This window comes from Pseudophryne corroboree, chromosome 1 (genome assembly GCF_028390025.1).
Source record: "Pseudophryne corroboree isolate aPseCor3 chromosome 1, aPseCor3.hap2, whole genome shotgun sequence".
NCBI classification, from domain to species: Eukaryota; Metazoa; Chordata; class Amphibia; order Anura; family Myobatrachidae; genus Pseudophryne; species Pseudophryne corroboree.
In genome coordinates this window covers 125,419,061-125,438,326 of record NC_086444.1, presented here as the reverse complement: position 1 = coordinate 125,438,326, position 19,266 = coordinate 125,419,061, and the positions used below count along the sequence as shown (strand labels likewise).

Sequence of the window (19,266 nt, the reverse complement as noted above, 5' to 3'; positions counted from 1 at the left end):
TACATGATAGCTTGCCAGACTTTGTATATGAATGGCTTCTGAACAGAGAAAAATAGATGTGTCTGTCAACTTAGGAAATGGACCAAACTAAATACTAAATGCATATTTTAGTCTGACTTTGCGCATTCATATTTTAACAACCAGATGTATATTTTATGACACCCACTTGAACCTGCAGCTGCCCACTTAAAAGGTTAAATGACTGATGCCTTAAATCAATTTCCAAAACCCCACCGTTATGGTACAGATTTTAATGATATTCATACTTTAGTCCAGAATGGTTAAATCAAATTGACTGAAGTACTAAATAAGTCAGCTATGCTGAAGCATGGATATCCTTAAAACCTGGTCTGTAATGAAGGAGTTTGAAAACATCTTTCTTAAATCGTATACATACACTGTAGTGGGTCCGGTATGTTTTACCGACAGATGGGATGCTGGCTGTCAGTATACCGACAGCTGCGTCCCCTCGCGGGCTTGCTGCTCTCGCCACGCTTCGTACCCACCAACCGAGTGGGAATAACCTGCGGCAGTCGGGATTCCAGCTATTGGTATTACATCGGCTGTTGGGATTCCGCCATCGGGCTCTTGATTACCGGGATCTCGACATCCGGTATTTTAACTGCATCCCCACTGTAGGTATACAGTGTGTCAGGGTATACCTACACTTAAAATATACTTAAACTGATTTTTTTGTTTTCTACAGATTTTAGCAAGATTAAGTGGAGACTTTTAGTTTTGTTTATTAATTAAATGTTGTTTCTATTGCTCAGTATTTACTCAAATACATGTTACAAAATATTGAAATGTGCCTGATATACTGGTGGTAGTTTGCATGCAGAAGTGTTTATAACCCACCTTTATACTGTATAATATTAATACTTGCTTGTAGCTGATATTATCTCTTCTGAAGATGTTGGTCAGTGGAGTGCAGTTTATTGAGCATACATGGACTGGTGTTTACTTAACACAGGGTAATTTAAGTCATTTGATTAGATGTCCAATTGGCTTTAGCTGAAGCCTTTGTTAATTAGACCTAGTATATGTTTGCATTCAGTTAAGGGGCAGTCGTTTGGAAATTACAAAGTTAGGAACATTTTCAAATAACAGTTAAACCAACAGTTGAACAAACTTTGGAAACCAGGTAATTTCACCATTTAACTTGCACTTTCCTTATGCACTTACCTAACTATCTATACTTCTATTTAAAAAGCACCATGTACCACAAACTGTTTTTCCTAATAGCACTTCATGGTATCCTCTATAAAATGGCAACATCCTTCACTATTCCTGTAATTCATTGCTCTGTACACATTGCAGCCATATTAATCCACTCAGGCCCGGCGCTACCCGCTCAGCAAGGTCTGCAAAGCAGGGAGGCGCCGGGTCGGAGAGGCGCTCTTCCTGCTGTGCGACCTTGCTGATGTGCACCGCTGCTGCTAGCTGCCTGTCACACTGACAGGCAGCAGCGGCGCCAGCAGCATGAAGAGCGTCTCCCCCCTCTCTGCCCCCTGACGGAGCCGCACTGTCTGTCCTGCCTGTTGCTGCCGGATGCCGCTGCTGCCAGCGCCTGTCACACTTATCAAAGGGAGCAGCGGCATCGGTAGCATGAAGAGCTCCGCCCACTCAGTGAAACCAGGAAGAGCACTCAGCATACAACCACAGCTCTGCCTCCGAGTCCTCTCCTATGGGCTACTTTAGATCAAAGGGAGCCACAGCACACAGTATGATAGAGACCAAAGTATGACAGGCTGCTGCTTATACTTCAAATATTTGGTAAGCGACAGTCAGGGGGATTTAGAGCATTTGTTTATTCTAATAAAGCTATTTTTTGGACCCCCTGCCAACACCCTCCCTGTAACTCCCCCCTCATTGCCCCTACCCTCCCCCTCCCCGTAGCTTCCACCTCAGGGTGCCCTCACCCTCCCTGTAACTCCCTCTCAGTGTCCCTCATTCTCCCTCTATCATTCCGTCAGCGTCCATGCCCTCACTCTCCCTCTAGCACCCCATCAGCATCCAAGCCCACACTCTCCCTCTAACACCCCATCAGCGTCCATGTCCGCACCCTCCCTGTAACTCCCGGTCAGAGTATCTACCCTCACTTTCCCTCTAACTCCCCATCAGCGTCCCTGCCACCACCCTCCCTGTAACTCCCTCTCAGTGTCCCTGCCCTCACCCTCCCTGTAACTCTCAAAGGGGTGTGGTATGCGTGACCGGTGGTCAGGAACCCGATGCCGGGATCCCTGCAGCGGATTCCCAGCTGGGGGTGGCGAGTGCAGCAAGCCCCTTGCGGGCTTGCTGCGCATGCCACGCTGCGAGCTTGGTGGCGACCTACGGTCGCCACAGGTTCTATTCCTACTCTATGGGTGTCGTGGACACCCACGAGTGGGAATAGTCCCTGTTGGCCAGGGACGTGAGGGATTGTGAGGGAGCGGGATGTAGGGGGAGGTTATGTGACCGTCGGTCTCCTGACCACCGGTCACATAACTACATCCCCTCTCAAAGTAGTGGGCGTAAGAAGGGGAAAGCAGGGAAGGAAAATATATGGGGAAAGGGGTTGCCGAGAGAGGAGGAAAAAGTGAGCAGAAATAGCCAGAGGCAGTGCTGGGGAAAATAGCTTAAAACAATAAAAATTAACCCATGCAATGCTGGACATCAGTATATAAGGGGCACTACTATGTTGTGTTATATGAATCATGGGGAATACGTGCAGTGTAATCCTTAATCCTTCTGGATCTCTCTGCAGCATTTGATACCGTGGACCATGGGCTTCTGATTGAGCGTCTGATACATTTTTGTGGACTGGATGGCACAGTCCTAAATTGGTTCAAATCATTTCTCACAGGCAGGTCACAGAGAGTATTGTCTGGATTATACTCATCACCACCAGTGCCATTGCCATGTGGTGTCCCACAAGGTTCTATACTATCCCCCATGCTTTTTGCAGTATACATGCTCCCGCTGGGTGAAATAATCAGGCGCCATGGGCTAGTCTACCACTGCTATGCAGATGATACACAACTGTACTTGTCCTTTGCTCCGGGCACTGATAACCCAATAGCAACCCTAAATGGCTGTCTAGCTGAGCTCCAGGAGTGGATGAGTGCTAGTTGGCTGCGACTGAACCCGGATAAAACAGAGGTCCTTATGATACGACCGCAACATCAAAGGACAAGACTTCAGCATAGCCAACCAACTGGACTTACACTCGGGGATTCGGAATTACAAACCAGTGATCGTGTGCGGAATCTTGGCGTTGTCCTGGATGGTGGCTTGACACTTAAACATCAGATATCAGCCACAATCAAATCCTCTTTCTTTCACCTGAGGAACTTAGCCAGAATCAAGCACTTAATTGCCTCAGATGATCTGCCAAAAGTCATCCACGCATTTGTATCATCTCGATTAGACTACTGTAATGCCCTCTACCTTGGTCTCCCAGAAAAAAAATTGCACCGCTTACAGCTGGTGCAAAACACAGCTGCCAGGCTGTTAACCAACCAGCCCCGTTCTAGCCACATAACACCCATCCTCTACTCACTTCACTGGCTGCCTGTAAGATGGCGAATCATCTTCAAGATTGGCTTACTGAGTTTCAAAGCACTACATGACCAGGGCCCAAGGTACCTGAAGCAGCTACTGACCCCATACTGCCCCACTCGATTACTGCGATCTGTAGATGAAGGACTTTTAGCAGTACCTAGAATCTCCCGTAATTCATCTGGGGGTCGAGCTTTTAGTCATGCGTCTCCGACTCTATGGAACTCACTTCCCCGCACAGTGCGAGAGGCCCCAACTATAGAATCCTTTAAAAGTAGACTCAAGACTTTCCTGTTCACTCAAGCATTTCCATAATTGTCCCTTTAGTATCTCCATGCTTCTGTATTTTATGAAAATCTGTTCTGTACTTCATTATTTTCTGTGCTATATTACGCTCTGTATCTGTTAAGCGCCTTGAGTCCTATTGGAGAAAGAGCGCTATATAAATAAAATTATTATTATTATTATTATTATTATTAATGTGAATAAAATTGTGCTACAGTGAGACATAATTTAAATTGGTGGTACTATTGTGTGTCCACACCCCTTCCTTGTGAGACTACACCCCTCTTGTGGTGCACGCTGTCCCTTTATGAGTTAAGGGAGGGAGGGCGCAATTGAATAGTTTGCAGGAGGGCGCCGAACACCCTTGCACCGGCCCTGAATCCACTCCCCCCTTATTAACACTCATGAGCTTTTAACCTATCTATGTACACTAACTGTAACATCCTCAACCTGTCACCATAAGAAATTATCACACACCACCCCCAACTACAGTATACCTATGTCTCTCTTCTTCTGCTTCTACTAGCTTGTGACTTATCCCCAAATCCAGGTCTCATCCATATACTGGTGATTTGGGGAGAACCACATTAGGGAAGAGGTGATGGTGGGGACACAACTTACAGCAGCTCCTTCCTGCTGCAGTGCTGCTGGTTGGGAGATACCCAGGGTCAGAGGAACGTGTGCTGAACCCTGATTGGTGGAGACCAGCACATGCTCCTCTGACTGAACAGGAGACGGGGCTCATGGAGGAGGAGGAGGGAGCTGCTGCCATGGGAAGGGGATCTATCCGCTATCCTGCTGCCATCCCCAGAGTAAGCTAGGGGAGGAAATACATTGCTGTGTTCTTCAGTGTTTCTGGATGAGTGACCCCTTCTTCCCCTATGTACTGTATATGTGACCCTCCCTGTATGTGTGTCTGTATACTTTATTCAACCTCTCCTGTGTATGTCTCTATAAGTGACCCCCCCATGTATATGTCTCTATAGGTGACCCTCTGTGTATATGTGTGCGTGTCTCTGTATGTGACTTTCCATGTATATGTCTCTGTATGTATGTATGTATGTATATATATATGTGTGTGTGTATGTATATATATATATATATATATATGACATGGAGAAACAATAGTGTTGCATTATGTGAGCTGGGTTCACTGTATGTCATTATGTTAATTAGGGTTACTGTGTTGCATAATGTGTACTGGCGGCCCTACAGTGTGACATACAGATGTGTCCTCGTACTTTGTTGCTGTGGAAGGTAGCTTGTCGTGGCGTTGCCGCAATCCGCACGCATCGCGTCATATAGTGTCCTCCCACAGCGTCCAAATTCCCCATTCACTGCTATAGCACTGGGGAGCTCCCACTAACGCTTCCGTCTGCCTCGGTCATTTCTAAGGGTAACGGGTGTATAGTGCCTCGCTACCTGTTGAGATTTCCTCCCTCCGGTTCCCCCGTAGCTGCATAAGTAGCGGGAGCAACGCTCCCCGCTTCCCTTCCCAGCCGCTGGGGAATGTGCTGCATGGGGTAGCAGGAACGTTCATACACACCCTCCCGCTACCATATCCTACGCTGTGCCACACAGCATGCAATGCAGACGCATCATGGACAACAATGGAAGAGGACATTTCTCTATCGTCCTAGTGGATGCTGGGGTTCCTGAAAGGACCATGGGGAATAGCGGCTCCGCAGGAGACAGGGCACAAAAAATAAAGCCTTAGGATCAGGTGGTGTGCACTGGCTCCTCCCCCTATGACCCTCCTCCAAGCCTCAGTTAGGTTTTTGTGCCCGGCCGAGAAGGGTGCAATCTAGGTGGCTCTCCTAAAGAGCTGCTTAGAGTAAAAGTTTTGTTAGGTTTTTTATTTTCAGTGAGTCCTGCTGGCAACAGGATCACTGCAACGAGGGACTTAGGGGAGAAGAAGTGAACTCACCTGCGTGCAGGATGGATTGGCTTCTTTGGCTACTGGACATCAGCTCCAGAGGGACGATCACAGGTACAGCCTGGATGGTCACCGGAGCCGCGCCGCCGGCCCCCTTGCAGATGCTGAAACAAGAAGAAGGTCCAGAATCGGCGGCATGAAGACTCCTCAGTCTTCTTAAGGTAGCGCACAGCACTGCAGCTGTGCGCCATTTCCTCTCAGCACACTTCACACGGCAGTCACTGAGGGTGCAGGGCGCTGGAAGGGGGGCGCCCTGGGAGGCAATGAAAACCTATTTTTGGCTAAAAATACCTCACATATAGCCTCCGGGGGCTATATGGAGATATTTAACCCCTGCCAGAATCCGTTAAGAGCGGGAGACGAGGCCGCCGAAAAAGGGGCGGGGCCTATCTCCTCAGCACACAGCGCCATTTTCCCTCACAGAAAGGCTGGAGGGAAGGCTCCCAGGCTCTCCCCTGCACTGCACTACAGAAACAGGGTTAAAACAGAGAGGGGGGCACTAATTTGGCGTTAGAAATATATAAAAAAGATGCTATAAGGGAAAACACTTATATAAGGTTGTCCCTATATAATTATAGCGTTTTTGGTGTGTGCTGGCAAACTCTCCCTCTGTCTCTCCAAAGGGCTAGTAGGTCCTGTCCTCTATCAGAGCATTCCCTGTGTGTGTGCTGTGTGTCGGTACGTGTGTGTCGAAATGTATGAGGACGATGTTGGTGAGGAGGCGGAGCAATTGCCTGTAATGGTGATGTCACTCTCTAGGGAGTCGACACCGGAATGGATGGCTTATTTAGGGAATTACGTGATAATGTCAACACGCGGCAAGGTCGGTTGACGACATGAGACGGCCGACAAACAATTAGTACCGGTCCAGACGTCTCAAAAACACCGTCAGGGGTTTTAAAACGCCCGTTTACTTTAGTCGGTCGACACAGACACAGACAGGGACACTGAATCCAGTGTCGACGGTGAATAAACAAACGTATTCCTTATTAGGGCCACACGGTAAGGGCAATGAAGGAGGTGTTACATATTTCTGATACTACAAGTACCACAAAAGAGGGTATTATGTGGGATGTGAAAAAACTACCGTAGTTTTTCCTGAATCAGATAAATTAAATGAAGTGTGTGATGATGCGTGGGTTCCCCCCGATAGAAAATATGGGCGGTATACCCTTTCCCGCCAGAAGTTAGGGCGCGTTGGGAAACACCCCTTAGGGTGGATAAGGCGCTCACACGCTTATCAGAACAAGTGGCGGTACCGTCTATAGATAGGGCCGTCCTCAAGGAGCCAGCTGACAGGAGGCTGGAAAATATCATAAAAAGTATATACACACATACTGGTGTTATACTGCGACCAGCGATCGCCTCAGCCTGGATGTGCAGAGCTGGGGTGGCTTGGTCGGATTCCCTGACTAAAAATATTGATACCCTTGACAGGGACAGTATTTTATTGACTATAGAGCATTTAAAGGATGCATTTCTATATATGCGAGATGCACAGAGGGATATTTGCACTCTGACATCAAGAGTAAGTGCGATGTCCATATCTGCCAGAAGATGTTTATGGACACGACAGTGGTCAGGTGATGCAGATTCCAAACGGCACAAAGGTGTATTGCCGTATAAAGGAAGGAGTTATTTGGGGTCGGTCCATCGGACCTGGTGGCCACGGCAACTGCTGGAAAATCCACCGTTTTTTACCCTAAGTCACATCTCTGCAGAAAAAGACACCGTCTTTTCAGCTTCAGTCCTTTCGTCCCTATAAGAGTCATATCTGCCCAGGGATAGAGGAAAGGGAAGAAGACTGCAGCAGGCAGCCCATTCCCAGGAACAGAAGCGTTCCACCGCTTCTGACAAGCTCTCAGCATGACGCTGAGACCGTACAGGACCCCTGGATCCTACAAGTAGTATCCCAGGGGTACAGATTGGAATGTCGAGACGTTTCCCCTGCGCAGGCTCCTGAAGTCTGCTTTACCAAGGTCTCCCTCCGACAAGGAGGCAGTATGGGAAACAATTCACGAGCTGTATTCCCAGCAGGTGATAATTAAATTACCCCTCCTACAACAAGAAAAGGGGTATTATTCCACACTATATTGTGGTACTGAAGCCAGAAGGCTAGGTGAGACCTATTCTAAATCTAAAAAAATTTGAACACTTACAAAGGTTCAAATCAAGATGGAGTCACTCAGAGCAGTGATAACGAACCGGGAAGAAGGGGACTATATGGTGTCCCGAGACATCAGGGATGCTTACCTCCATGTCCCAAATTTGCCCTTATCACTAAGGGTACCTCAGGTTCGTGGTACAGAACTGTCACTATCAGTTTCAGACGCTGCCGTTTGGATTGTCCACGGCACCCCGGGTCTTTACCAAGGTAATGGCCGAAATGATGGTTCTTCTTCGAAGAAAAGGCGTCTTAATTATCCCTTACTTGGACGATCTCCTGATAAGGGCAAAGTCCAGGGAACAGTTGGAGGTCGGAGTAGCACTATCTCGGATACTGTTACAACAGCAGGGGTGGATTCTAAATATTCCGAAATTGCAGCTGATCCCGACAACAAGTCTCCTGTGCTTAGGGATGATTCTGGACACAGTCCAGAAAAAGGTGTTTCTCCCGGAAGAGAAAGCCAGGGAGTTATCCGAGCTAGTCAGGAACCTCCTAAAATCAGTGCATCATTGCACAAGGGCCATGGTAAAAAAATGGTGACTTCCTTCGAAGCAATTCCAGTCGGCAGATTTCATGCAAGAACTTTTCAGTGGGATCTGCTGGACAAATGGTCCGGATCGCATCTTCAGATGCATCAGCGGATAACCCTATATCCAAGGACAAGGGTGTCTCTCCTGTGGTGGTTACAGAGTGCTCATCTTCTAGAGGGCCGCAGATTCGGCATTCAGTTTTGGATGTTGGTGACCACGGAGGCCAGCCCGAGAGGCTGGGGAGCAGTCACACAAGGAAAAAATTTCCAGGGAGTGTGATCAAGTCTGGAGACTTTTCTCCACATAAATATAGCTAAGGGTAAATTTATAATGCTCTAAGCTTAGCAAGACCTCTGCTTCAAGGTCAGCCGGTATTGATCCAGTGGGATAAAACATCACGGCAGTCGCCCACGTAAATAGACAGGGCGGCACAAGAAGCAGGAGGGCAGTGGCAAAAACTGCAAGGACTTTTCGCTGCGCGGAAAATCATGTGATAGCACTGTCAGCAGTGTTTCATTCCGGGAATGGAAACTGGGAAGCAGACTTCCTCAGTAGGCACGACCTCCACCCGGCAGAGTGGGAACTTCATGGGGAAGTTTTCCACATGATTGTAAACCGTTGGGAATTACCAAAGGTGGACATGATGGCGTCCCGTCTGAACAAAAAACGGGACAGGTATTGCGCCAGGTTAAGAGACCCTCAGGCAATAGCTGTGGACGTTCTGGTAACACCGTGGGTGTACCAGTCGGTGTATGTGTTCCATCCTCTGTTTTTCATACCTAAGGTACTGAGAATTATAAGACGTAGAGGAGTAAGAACTATACTCATGGCTCCGGATTGGCCAAGAAGGACTTGGTACCCAGAACTTCAAGAGATGCTCACAGAGGACTTATGGCCTCTGCCGCTAAGAAGGGACTTGTTTCAGCAAGTACCATGTCTGTTCCAAGACTTACCGCAGCTGCGTTTGACGGCATGGCGGTGGAACGCCGGATCCTAAGGGAAAAGGCATTCAGGAAGAGGTCATTCCTACCCTGGTCAAAGCCAGAAAGGAGGTGACCGCACAACATTATCACCACATGTGGCGAAAATATGTTGCGTGGTGTGAGGCCAGGAAGGCCCCACGAAGAAATTTCAACTCGGTCGATTCCTGCATTTCCTGCAAACAGGAGTGTCTATGGGCCTCAAATTGGGGTCCATTAAGGTTCAAATTTCGGCCCTGTCGATTTTTCTTCCAGAAAGAATTGGCTTCAGTTCCTGAAGTCCAGAAGTTTGTCAAGGGAGTATTGCATATACAACCCCCTTTTGTGCCTCCAGTGGCACTGTGGGATCTCAACGTAGTTCTGGGATTCCTCAAAACACATTGGTTTAAAACCAGTCAAATCTGTGGATTTGAAGCATCTCACATGAAAAGTGAACATGCTCTTGGACCTGGCCTGGACCAGGCGAGTGTCAAAATTGGTGTTTTTTTTCTCAAAAAAGCCCATATCTGTTTGTCCATTCGGACAGGGCAGAGCTGCGGACTCGTCCCCAGTTCTCTCCCTAAGGTGGTGTCAGTGTTTCACCTGAACCAGCTTATTGTGGTGTCTTGCGCCTACTAGGGACTTGGAGGACTCCAAGTTGCTAGATGTGGTCAGGGCCCTGAAAATATAGGTTCCAGGACGGCTGGAGTCAGGAAAACTGACTTGCTGTTATCCTGTATGCACCCAACAAACTGGGTGCTCTTGCTTCTAAGCAGACTTTTGCTAGTTGGATGTGTAATACAATTCAGCTTGCACATTCTGTGGCAGGCCTGCCACAGCCAAAATATGTAAATGCCCATTCCACAAGGAAGGTGGGCTCATCTTGGGCGGCTGCCCGAGGGGTCTCTGCTTTACAACTTTGCCGAGCGGCTATTTAGTCAGGGGCAAACACGTTTGTAAAATCCTACAAATTTGATAACCTGGCTAAGGAGGACCTGGAGTTCTCTCATTCGGTGCTGCAGAGTCATCCGCACTCTCCCGCCCGTTTGGGAGCTTTGGTATAATCCCCATGGTCCTTTCAGGAACCCCAGCATCCACTAGGACGATAGAGAAAATAAGAATTTACTTACCGATAATTCTATTTCTCGGAGTCCGTAGTGGATGCTGGGCGCCCATCCCAAGTGCGGATTATCTGCAATACTTGTACATAGTTACAAAAATCGGGTTATTATTGTTGTGAGCCATCTTTCAGAGGCTCCGCTGTTATCATACTGTTAACTGGGTTCAGATCACAGGTTGTACAGTGTGATTGGTGTGGCTGGTATGAGTCTTACCCGGGATTCATAAATCCTTCCTTATTGTGTACGCTCGTCCGGGCACAGTATCCTAACTGAGGCTTGGAGGAGGGTCATAGGGGGAGGAGCCAGTGCACACCACCTGATCCTAAAGCTTTATTTTTTGTGCCCTGTCTCCTGCGGAGCCGCTATTCCCCATGGTCCTTTCAGGAACCCCAGCATCCACTACGGACTCCGAGAAATAGAATTATCGGTAAGTAAATTCTTATTATTTGTAACATGAACTAGGGCACAACTATGGTTCAAAAAATAAACTAGGGCACTACTATGGGGTATAACATTAACAACTGTTGCATAGAGGTGTCTCTCTAGAAGCATTGGACAAGGAAGGAACCCTTAAAAATATTGCTATGGGGCCCAGAAAGTTCTGGCTTTGACCCTACGGGACAGCATATAGAGGGAGTGTGGCATGGTATAGTGGGGAGATAGTGATCCACTATATCATTTGTCATTACACCACTGGAAGTTCCCTTGAATGTCTTTCATACCATTTACGAGAAACCTAAGAAGGCTGTGTATAAAATCGTGTGCTCTGGGTTCTGCTTTGCGTTGGTTGCGTCATGAACCCTTGGTAAAGGAAATAAATGTACATGATACAGTTATGTGACAAGATATGTTTTTATTTATTGTGCAATGGATATATCTCAAACTGTTTAACTCTGTTTATTGAGACGTGTCATCAGTGTGGCTGTTGAAGTGTATTTGAAATAAACCAGGATCAGCTCTTTCTCATTTAACTGTGTAGATGCTTCTAAATAAGTAAAAATAATAGGAAAACCATGGAGCGTTCTGGTGTACAATACTTATTCCGCATAGGTCTTGGGAGACATAGGAGCTTATTTGTGAAATGCACTTTTTTTTTTAGTAAACAAGATCGCATTCCCCATACTCATAATGGGAAATGGGATCTGACCGAATTTGCTAAAAATAAAATGTAAAAAAACACAGCAGTGAGCCCTGTGATAATTACGCCAGCTTCAGCTGCCACAATGACAGGGCTCACTGCGGATTGTGTACCTCTGCACAGCTTTGACTGCCCCTAGGCAGAGAAAGTTGTGCAGAGAGTAGGTAATGTGTCCCACAGACTGATCACTGTTTAAAAAAGTTATAAAAAAAAAAGTTAAACAAAAAAATCATACTTACCTACCCAGGGTCGGTGATCGGTGCTCCGGTATGGACTGCCGGTCATCGTGGCTTCCTGCTGCTCCTGTGACCTCTGGTGCAGTAAAGTGATGGCTCACTTTACAGCACCGGAGGTCACAGCAGCAGGGAACCCAGATGACCAGCAGCCAGCCAGGAGCTCTGGCCACCGATCCCCGGGTTTGGTGATTATGATCACCAGTAAGGAGGGGCACAGCGCAGGGGGTAGTTGCAATGGGGGGGGGGGGTCAACTCGGCAACGCATGTGCAGCAGGACATTGGGGTATTTTTTATGAAAAGTTAAAAGAATAAAACACCTAGGGCAATATTTAATTGATTATATTTCCTGATTTCCCATCTAAAGTGACTCCCCGAAATGCAGATGCTGACAGCTTTAGCATGCAAACAGAGCTACAATTGAATAGCTCTGTTTGGGCTCCATCTTGTGGCTGCTGGCGGATAAACATTTGAATTCCATCCATAGGCTTTGTATGAGAAAAAAATAAAAATAAAATCATTTATTATTTAAAACAATACAACTTATGAGCTTTGCATAAAAAAACCAAACACATAGGCATCGATAGGAGAAAAAAACCCATAAAGACACATAAAAGAAAAACCCATAAAGAAAAAATAAAACATAGGCACCCTGGATGGTATTATTAACCGGTTGTTTCTGTAACCAGTTAGCCGAACTGAGGGAGACGTCCTCCAGGAAGGCTGACTAATAAGATGGTGTCTGTGGGGGGTAAAGGTGTAGAGGGATCCAGAGGTGGTTACTAAAGTAGAGGAGAGGAGGAGGGAAGCATAGAACATAGGGGCTGATTCAGGTTGGATCGCAGAACGCGATCCAACCGCAAAAATTACAAAAAATATGCGTCCTACGCATGCACCCGTATTTTCTGCAGGCGGCCGCAGAAAATTCGATCACCTCTGCCTGTCAATCAGGCAGAGGAGTTCGAGGGCGGGAGGATGGGCGGCAACGCTCCGTTTTCTGAGTGGAGAAGGAGCGTTGCTGGCGGGCAAACGGGCGCGGCGTCATGGAAATGGGGGGAGCGGTGCAGTAGTGATTGCGGCGGCTGCGTGACGTCACATGCAGTCGCCGCGATCAGAAAGATGGAGGCAGGCTTCTTGTGGGCGGCGGCAGGAGGCAACCTTAAATGCGTTCACATGGATTGCAAATTCTGCTACTTAGCAGACTTTGCAATCCAACCTGAATCAGGCCCATAGTTCCATCCAGCTGCAGCCCTGTGGGAGCCAGGAGCACAGAAGGAGTGTGGTGAGTAGGGGAGAGTAGTGTTATCCAGCTGTAACCCCGCAGGAGCTAGGAGTTGCCACAGCAGCAGTCGAGGGGGGGGGGGGGGGGGGGGCAGAAGGAGTGATGATGAGGACTTCTCATTGAGGAGGGGAACAGGGACCAGATGTCTGTCTGAAGCACTCTGCAAACCCGCTGTCGCCAGGAGCATAGGTCCTGCATAGGAGAGCGGAAGCAGGGCCCAGATGTCCATCTCTGGCATTGTGCAACCACGCAACACTGCAGGACTCCAGAGCGTGTTGTCACATGTGCAGCATGCAAGACACTCCCCCGCCGCTTGCTGTGCAGACCCTTTCACTTACCTACTTTCCCAGAAGATGCAGGAGACTTCTGATCTTTGGGGTAGTTACCATCGGTGAATCTTCCACATCCCGCTGACTTCCTAGTAAAATGTGCAGGGTGAGGAGATAACACCGGGAAGCTCCTGAGATTCCCTTTGCCTATTAAGTGCTTTTCCTTTTCTTTTTTTTCATTGTTCAATTTTAAGAGATTCCCCGTATTTCAGTTAATACATATTTTGCATTCTATACATGTCCACAGTACTTTTACCCCTTTTATTCTTTGCATTTGAAACAGATACAAATACCTGAAATAAAATACATTGTCATATAGTACAGTGTAAATCTTCCTCCCCAAAAATAAAAAATAATAAAAAACAGCGGCGTGACAAAAGGACCGATACTGGGTAATTTCAAGCTGCTGCTGCTTTCCAAACGTCTGAGTCGTAAGAGCCCAAATTTCTGGAACATGTCAAATGAAAACAGGTATTTCCTTCATGTCCTGCGTCACCATGACTAATGAGCCTCTGATAATAGTTCAAAGTGTAACCAGTCACTTTATTAAGATATATGTTAGGTAACTGTGGCATGTTCTGAAATGTATCATAGGATGTCTCTGCTCTGGGACAGGGAATGTAGTCTGTCTATCCTCGTGTATCATATTCTACACATTCTGTCTATGCTAACACATACTACATAGAGACACCTTTGTGCCTGCTTCCAACAGCGTCAACTTTAATGGACCAACATTTGGGATCGCCGATCCCTATGCAGAATGGTCATACAATACATAGTTACCCACTGCCAGGATAGTGCACAATGCATTGATGGTCCATTCTCCCATTCACAGTGAGCATTCATATCCATGGCTTAGCTGTTCTCCACAGGGTGTTTAATACTTTGCTATAACCAGGACTGTGTTTCCCATATGAACAAATAAGACTTGTACCTATGACATCATTACTAACAGTGCAGCACAGAAACGGGACTATTTTAGTGGGAGTTGTTATTTCTTTTTATTGCCAGCATGGTTGACGTAGTGACTAGTATTGTTGCCTTACAGCACAGAGGTCATGAGCTCAATTCTCGGATATCTCCAATATGTGTGGAGTTTGTATGTTCACCCTGTCTGCGTAGGTTTCATCTGGGTGCCCCTGTTTCCTCCCTCACAGCAAACAATTCTGCTATCTTAATTGGCTGCTGACTAATTAACACTAGTGTATGTGTGCGAGTGTCCATGTGACAGGGAATATAGATTGTAAGCTCCACTGGTGCAGGGATCGATGTGAATTAACCATCGGGTATGAAAAGGTGAATATAGAAAATCAATACAGCTGTAACGCACAGTAACTATAAATACAAGTTTGGCTATGTCTTGTCGGAATACATAAGAAATACCGGTGGATAGGATGATGGCACACACCGGCATCCTGATGCACAGACTCCTGAAAGGGGTCGGGTAGGTATGTTTACCCTCCCCCCTACCTTCCCGCAGCCTAACTCTAACCTTCTTCCCCGCAGCCTAACCCTAATCCTCCCCAGAGTGCCTGAACCTCCCCCCTCCCCCACCCTCGCAGCCTATACCTAACTGTGTGGAGTTTGTCTATTCTCTCTGTGCTTGTGCTCCATTGGATCATGGACTGATGTGAATGGCCAAATACTCTATGTAAAGCGCTGTGCAATATGGGCCTTATTCTGAGTTGCGACGCGGTGTTGCCGGGATGGAAAGCCTAGAATGGGGGCGGGGCGGTGCACATTTTTGGGGAAGCTGCATGACGTCATACGAAGCCTCTCCGGAAAAAATGGCGGCGGGCCATCGGCCTTCGCAGCCAGACTGCGAAGACAGGGTCACCCATAATTGCTGTAAGTGTAATTAAATTGCGGTGGCAACCGCTGAGCAGGACATTCAGCATGCGAAAGAAAGGATTCCAATCTGATGAACCCTTTATGTCATCTCTGGTTACTTTATCCTGGAGCTCCAATCTGTGTGTTAATTCATTCGCCAATATTCCAGCTTCCGTTATATACCAAATTTCATAGTAAAGGGGCCATTCAATGAATGTAAATTACTTCTCTTTCACTTTAACAAACCTATGTTTTAGTATGCTTTATATATACTGTATATACATACATATACATAAATATATATGTAGTGCACCCCCCAGGATTAGGGCAGAGCAGGGCACTGAGGTGCCGGGCAGATAGCGCACACGCTCCAAAATGGGGTCGTGGATGGTTGGGGAGGGGTTGAGGCCTAGACGAAACCACTATTGGGGGCAGCCCGTCCCCCCTCAACGTCGCTGATGGGGGCATGCCCAACACCTTCCCCCAAGTTCTCCATTCAATGTGAATAGATGCCATGCGCCATCTATTCAGGTGGCGGCGACTGCGGGCTGTTTTAGCAGGGCGCATACTAAACCAGCCTAGCATGAAGACTATGGTATAAAGATGCACGACACTCCAACAACTGTAGGGAAAAGAAATCACCAATGTGTCTATTAGGCTTAAAGCATAGCCAGAGATATCAGCAATGTTTCGGGCATACTGTAGCTTCACTCTTTATCAAGGCCTGGAGTGCTGAGCACCTTTACACCATATACTGCTGACTTCTCTGGCACCCTAAATAGATGTAACTGCTGAGCAGAGTGCCCAACTACTCGTGTGTGTGTGTGTGTGACGTGTACGTGTGTGTGTGTTTTCTGAGTGCTATATCGCAACCACATGGCAACAGAAATGAAAAAAAACAAAACATTTGTATTTGATATTAATTTGGATTAAGGGGGGTGATACTTTAAACTGTAATTGAAACAGCTAAAGTGTGCTCAGTGACCAAACCCTCCATTATCCACACAGTATTGGTCATTAGTGACCCGGAACAAGTCCAGACCTGCGTTTTTTCTCCTTTACAGTATGTCTGTTTAGCACATTTCTAGGTGATCAGCCACGTCATAGCCCTTACAACGGGATGTAGTGAAAAGGTCGACTAGCAATGTTGATAACTACGGCACAGGAAGAGATGGAGCGCACATCACACAAAGATGCACACATGTAATTAAACGTGCGTAGATATGATTCTGTTCGGTTTTGAAGTGGGGCGCGGCCCGGTAGTAATCCATCCAGGAGTACCAAATGCTAAATAATGTATTCAGGGGTATTGTGCATATTACTGGAAGTACAGTCACGCGGTGTGCTTGCCATAGTATACTTACATGACATAATGTGGAAGGCATTTATGGGTTTGTCCAGTAAAACGCTATTTGACATTTCGCAGGGCTATGTACATTATTTGGGGGTATCCAGTCAGCCGCAGTCATTTACCGTGGCTAATTGGTTAGCTGGGGGCAATCCTATTAGCCTGATGCCTTCGCTTAGCGGGGGTTTGGTTTCACCTGCCTGAGGCAGACAAAGACAAATCCCTGATAACTCACCATTTTTCTGCAGCAAAAATACATAGGGCCGCACCTTTTTCGTGAAAAATAATAGGAGGGGTTAAAAATATTGGTGGAAAAAAATAAAACAAAACGCTAAAAACACTCTTTTCTCTTACGTCCCAGAGGATGCTGGGGACTCCGTAAGGACCATGGGGTATAGACGGGCTCTGCAGGAGACATGGGCACTATAAAGAAATTTAGAATGGGTGTGCACAGGCTCCTCCCTCTATGCCCCTCCTCCAGACCTCAGTTAGATCCTGTGCCCAGAGGAGACTAGGGGCACTACAGGGGAGCTCTCCTGAGTTTCTCTGAAAAAAGAATTTTGTTAGGTTTTTTATTTTCAGGGAGCACTGCTGGCAACAGGCTCCCTGCATCGTGGGACTGAGTAGAGAGAAGCAGACCTACTTAAATGATAGGCTCTGCTTCTTAGGCTACTGGACACCATTAGCTCCAGAGGGTCGGAACCAGCCTATTGTGGTGCCTGTGGCTACGGGGGACTTGGAGGATTCCACGTCCCTTGATGTAGTCAGGACCTTAAAAATTTATGTAGCCAGGACGGCTCGGGTTAGGAAAACAGAGGCTCTGTTTGTCCTGTATGCAGCCAACAAGATTGGCGCTCCTGCTTCTAAGCAGACTATTGCTCGCTGGATCTGTAACACGATTCAGCAGGCTCATTCTACGGCTGGATTGCCGTTACCGAATTCGGTAAAGGCCCATTCCACTAGGAAGGTGGGTTCTTCTTGGGTGGCTTGCCGAGGCGTCTCTGCATTACAGCTATGCCGAGCGGCGACTTGGTCGGGTTCAAACACTTTTGCTAAATTCTACAAGTTTGATACCCTGGCTGATGAGGACCTCATGTTTGCTCAATCGGTGCTGCAGAGTCATCCGCACTCTCCCGCCCGTTCTAGAGCTTTGGTATAATCCCCATGGTCCTTAAGGAGTCCCCAGCATCCTCTAGGACGTAAGAAAAAATAAGATTTTAAACCTACCGGTAAATCTTTTTCTCTAACGTCCTAGTGGATGCTGGGGACTCCGTAAGGACCATGGGGGATAGCGGCTCCGCAGGAGACTGGGCACAGCTAAGAAAGAATTAGGACTACCTGGTGTGCACTGGCTCCTCCCACTATGACCCTCCTCCAGACTTCAGTTAGAATCCTGTGCCCGGCCGAGCTGGATGCACACTAGGGGCTCTCCTGAGCTCCTAGAAAGAAAGTATATGTTAGGTTTTTTATTTTACAGTGAGATCTGCTGGCACCAGACTCACTGCAGCGAGGGACTAAGGGGAGAAGAAGCGAACCTACCTAACTGGTGGTAGCTTGGGCTTCTTAGGCTACTGGACACCATTAGCTCCAGAGGGATCGACCGCATGGAACCGGCCATTGGTGTTCGGTCCCGGAGCCGCGCCGCCGGCCCCCTTACAGAGCCAGAAGCAAGAAGAATCCGGAAAATCGGCGGCAGAAGACATCAGTCTTCACCAAGGTAGCGCACAGCACTGCAGCTGTGCGCCATTGCTCCTCACACTTCACACTCCGGTCACTGAGGGTGCAGGGCGCTGGGGGGGGGGGCGCCCTGAGAAGCAATAAATACACCTTGCCTGGCAAATATATCACAATATATAGCCCCAGAGGCTATATATGTGATAAATACCCCTGCCAGAATCCATAAAAAAGCGGGAGAAAAGTCCGCGAAAAAGGGGCGGAGCTATCTCCCTCAGCACACTGGCGTCATTTTTCCCTCACAGTTACGCTGGAAGGAAGCTCCCTGACTCTCCCCTGCAGTCTACACTACAGAAAAGGGTAAAAAAGAGGGGGGGGGGGGGGCACTAAATTTAGGCGCAAAATACATATATAGCAGCTATAGGGGATATAATTTAGTTAATCCCTGTATTATATAGCGCTCTGGTGTGTGCTGGCATACTCTCTCTCTGTCTCCCCAAAGGGCTTTGTGGGGTCCTGTCTTCTGTCAGAGCATTCCCTGTGTGTGTGCGGTGTGTCGGTACGGCTGTGTCGACATGTTTGATGAGGAGACTTATGTGGAGGAGGAGCAGGTGCCTATAAATGTGTTGTCACCCCCTGCGGGGCAGACACCGGAGTGGATGGACTTGTGGAAGGAATTACGCGAAAGTGTCGACTCCTTACATAAAAAATTTGACGACATGCCAAATGTGGGGCAGCCGGCTTCTCAGCCCGTGCCTGCCCAGACGTCTCAAAAGTCATCAGGGGCTCTAAAACGCCCGCTACCTCAGGTGACAGACACAGATGTCGACACGGATACTGATATCAGTGTCGACGACGAAGAGACTAATGTAATGTCCAATAGGGCCACTCGTT

General features: G+C 47.6%; 1 protein-coding gene across 7 annotated transcripts in view; it reads left to right on the top strand.

Moving 5' to 3' along the window:
* PDE4D (phosphodiesterase 4D) overlaps positions 1–19,266 on the top strand; it is a 1,020,783-nt gene that overhangs the window by 562,219 nt on the left and 439,298 nt on the right. Inside the window, exon 1 of one of the 7 annotated variants that reach the window (XM_063962773.1) lies at positions 4,556–4,637. The exons of the other annotated variants lie outside the window; for them this stretch is intronic. The gene's annotated coding sequence lies outside the window, so the exon portion shown is untranslated. Of the gene's footprint in view, positions 1–4,555; positions 4,638–19,266 lie in introns of those variants that run through there. 7 annotated transcript variants of the gene reach the window in all.